General features: G+C 43.6%; 1 long non-coding RNA gene across 1 annotated transcript in view; it reads right to left on the bottom strand.

The window, feature by feature from the left end:
* LOC133355186 (uncharacterized) overlaps positions 1–1,349 on the bottom strand; it is a 6,406-nt gene extending 5,057 nt beyond the window's left edge. The window contains exon 1 of the long non-coding RNA XR_009756668.1: positions 1,194–1,349. This is a non-coding gene — a long non-coding RNA (uncharacterized LOC133355186). The remainder of the gene's footprint in view (positions 1–1,193) is intronic.
* Positions 1,350–3,979: the final 2,630 nt, after the last annotated feature.

The following is a 3,979-nucleotide window of genomic DNA, read 5'->3' as shown; positions in this document are numbered from 1 at the left end:
ATCAGCCGCAGCAGCAGCAGCATCAACAAAATCATTGTTCGTTCATTATGTAAATGTGTCGTTAAACCCGCCACCACCCGTCACAGCCAATAAATAAGGGTTGGCACGTAAAAAAGAACGTGCCAATTCGTGACGAGTTCAGCACTAACCGGTGTGTTGGAGAGTAAAACCCACTCCGATATTTACAAGACACATCGTCTACGTTGTGGCACCAGTAACATCAGCATCGCCATTAACTTCGCGCAATCGTCAACGATTAGCGCCGTGATCCACATTCGAGTCATCATAATCACCGTCATATTCAGTGCGGTATTGTTATCGTCATCCATCAAGCTCATCATAATCATTATTGATATCAGCAGCAGCTGTATAAAATGAACACAACATGTTTTGTAAGTCTAGAATGTTTTGTAAGACTGATGCTCAATATTTCCCAATGGTAAATGTGCAATAAAAGAGATATTGACTTTAAAAAAATGTTAGCACTCATCAGCATGCCGTATTCACTTATCATATTGTTTGTCATTCATTAGCAAGAGCCATAACTGTACCGTCGTCTCCACTATAGTTAAAAAAGTGAAAAAGTACAGATTGCTACAAGGCGAAACAACATTAATACTGTTCGCATTTAAAATAAATGTAAATAAATTATTTCAAGGATTGGTCCGTTGCTCAGTCTTCCACTGGAAGAAGCTCTCCCCACGCCGTTTCGGTCAAGGGGGGGGGGGTTAACCATACTTCACCACGCTGGTCAGTGTGGGTGAAGGGGGGAGGTCCAGGACCGGTTAGACATCACTGAATACTGATTTTAGCCGTGGCCAGGAATCGAAATACAAGCTGCTGGGTTTATAGCGCAGTGCCCCAACCACTGTCCCACCGCTCCACCTTGCTCCAATAATTAGTCCTTATTCAAGTTAAAAGTTTCTAAAAGTAGTTTTGATCAAAATGTACAACACTTAGGATGCAATAAATCTCAAGGAAAAACAAATGTAAAATGAAAATGTGTGAAGGACACGCGGAGTCACTCTTTCCGATTTTGCTTATTGTTACCACAGCACATCGTTTTACTGGGCTATGGTGGAAATTCCACATTGATATGACGGGAGCCAGTGAACACGCAGTGACAATCGGTGCGCTTGCAATACAACAACGTCAGGTGCGGTGTGCGCGATGCGATGCGGTATGTTACTCACAGACGTTCGCGACATCCTCCGGACGAAGAAACCCGAGAGGCCAAGAAAAGAAAAAAAATGGAGCCCTCCGCTTTCTCCGTGAAGAAAATTAAATAATAATATAAAAAACCACAAAACCCCGACAGCTCTCCCTTATAAATGCTGCCCGCGGTGCTGCCGTCACCCCCCTTCATAACAAACAAAAAAAAAGTCTCCAACCGTGAATATTTAAAGAGCCTCTCGGGGATGGAGAGGGCCGGACGCCATGGTAACTGGGCCCTCGTGCCCCCAAAATGCCACTCTCAAATGCGTGCTTTCAAGTAGTAAAGTTCCCTTGTAAAATGTGTATATCGGTTTATTTTCTCAAGCGTTTTCGGCCCTTTTCTCTCATTCTCTCGCAGTCGGTCTATCTGTATTTTTACAGGTGTGTTCTTTTTATATATATTTATATATATAGAAATATTTTTTACATAGAAAAAACGAGACCTCATGAAGGCTTCCCCTTCCCACCCACCCCCAATCCCATATGCGCCATATACACAGCACACTCGTGACTTGTAAAAGTTGATCAATGAGCTTACGTTGTTTGGGTGACTTCTACGTGTGACTTGGTGGTAAATGCCATGGCCTTGTTTAAGCGCACGCAGTTTCAATTCTTCCCATTGTCCTTTTATTTAACCGGGGGAGAGAGCCCGTTGCGACCCCCACCCTATAATTTGTTTATGGAGATTTTGAAGCGTTCGTTCAAAAGATATTATGCCAGAAGTTCCCAAACTTTGCCCGACTCGCGTACCACCATTTTAAAAGTACGATATATAATGCCGTGATTATACATTATTTAAATGGCATCACAAACATTAATTGTCCATAAGATAGCCCCTTAAAATCATAGGGAGAGAAAACAATTACAGAAGTTGCAGAACGTACACAAGTTAGAGGCCTCGTATGGACTGTTAAGATTGTGATTGGTAGAACGTGGAATGGCTGGGAAGTTGAGCTCAGAATCAGAATCCTTATTTAGACTGGAGGAATCCGATGAGCTGTGAAGCTCTTTTTCACAGATGTCCAGGAGTTTCACAGATGTCCAGCAGATAGCCAGTGGTCGAGACTAATGACAGAGTGGCAGACAAAGGATGTATCGATGCATCACGGTTGGGTACGTATGGTCCGAAAGAAGTTCAACATCCATACATTGGCTACGGACATCTGTGATAAAAAAAACTTCATAGCTCATCGGCTTCATCCAGTCTAAATATTCTGATAAAGATTCCGATGGTGCAGGGACGATTTCGTCCAGCAGTGGATAGATCATGGCTGACGGTGATTGATTGTGGCTTTCACTCACAAAAACAACAACCGCCATTCGCCACTCTTTGGCGGTGACGTCACCACGGCGCGTGTGCCAGGCCAGGTGCACTTTAAGGCCACGTGAAATGTAGAACGCCCGCTGCCAGAGGAGGTCACGGGACAGACCCAGGTGCCATGGGTCGGCTGACTGAGATAACCGGTAGATCAGGCATGTCCAAAGTCCGGCCCGCGGGCCAATCACGGCCCGCGGTCAGATTTCATACGGCCCACAGCTTCGGTCTTATAACGTGTTAGTTATGGCTCGCCAGCTCTGTCAGAATAAATACTTCATAACACTCATGAACATTTAAGGTATTCTATACAGTTTGTTCAATGTTATCTGACTGAATGAAAGGACATAATTGCGTTTTTAGAGTTGTTCCCGTCTGCCTGAGTGGCTTATATTTGGTTACATTGTCATTTGAAAAATAAAGGTAATTGTGACAATGAAAATTGTTTTATAACAATGTGTATTTCCACGTAAGTTTGTGGTTAAAAAAATGTCAAAAGGAACTATTGGCCCCCGGGCATCTTCACTTTATCAAATGTGGCCCTCTTTGCAAAAAGTTTGGACACCCCAGCGGTAGATGCACCACCCAGCTGTACCCCAGCTGCAACTCACACACACACACGCACCACACGTACGTACATGCATGCGTACACGTGTGTTTGAGAGAGTGACCGTGCAGGGTACTCTCGTCTTGCTTGGCCAACGTTTTGAAACGCCCTCAAATAACCAACACTCGAGCACAATGAGTGGAGTGGCAGTGGGGGGGGGGGGGGGCTCGGTGCAGAGCGAGGCTTGAAGAGGCAGCGGCGAGGGCGACGAGTGTTGACTCTGTGGCCCTGCCGTGTTTGTTTCCGAGCCATCGGGCCCCGTCGCACGGCAACTGAACAGGAACCGCTTTCCAGCCGACAACGCTTCCCTACGAGACGTTGGGAGGGTGGGGGGGGGGGCTCCTTTGCCATGCGCATTTCAAAAGAAATGTGTTTTTCTCTCTCTCTCTTTTTCTCCTCTCTCTCCTCCATTGATGTCCAATAGTGGGGGGTATTTTTTTTGTTCTCCAATAATTATGGCCACATTTTGGTTTTAAAATAAAGTAAAAATTATCTTCTTGGTTCTTTCGGTAAAGTCACGTAGAATGGAAAAAAATAAAATAATAAAAATAAAACATTATAAAATAATTATTATGTTTTATTCGGTAAAGTAACGTAGAATGGAAATAATAAAATAATAACAATAAAACATAATAATTATTGTATTATGTTTTATTTTTAGTATTTTATTATTTCCATTCTACGTGACTTTACCGAAAGAACCAAGAAGATGAATCCCTGCAGTCACGAAAGCTTTAAATCGAAAAAAAAAGTTTAAATTAGTCCCACTCTGTGTTGAAGTCAACAGTGGTTGTCCTATGGATAGACTTTACTCCACCACAGGAACATGGAATTTCCAGCAA

Source organism: Lethenteron reissneri, chromosome 50 (assembly GCF_015708825.2).
Source record: "Lethenteron reissneri isolate LAM-NWPU_2019-01 chromosome 50, ASM1570882v1, whole genome shotgun sequence".
Taxonomy (NCBI): Eukaryota; Metazoa; Chordata; class Hyperoartia; order Petromyzontiformes; family Petromyzontidae; genus Lethenteron; species Lethenteron reissneri.
The sequence above is the reverse complement of the archived record's forward strand: the minus strand, read 5'-3'. Positions and strand labels throughout refer to the sequence as shown.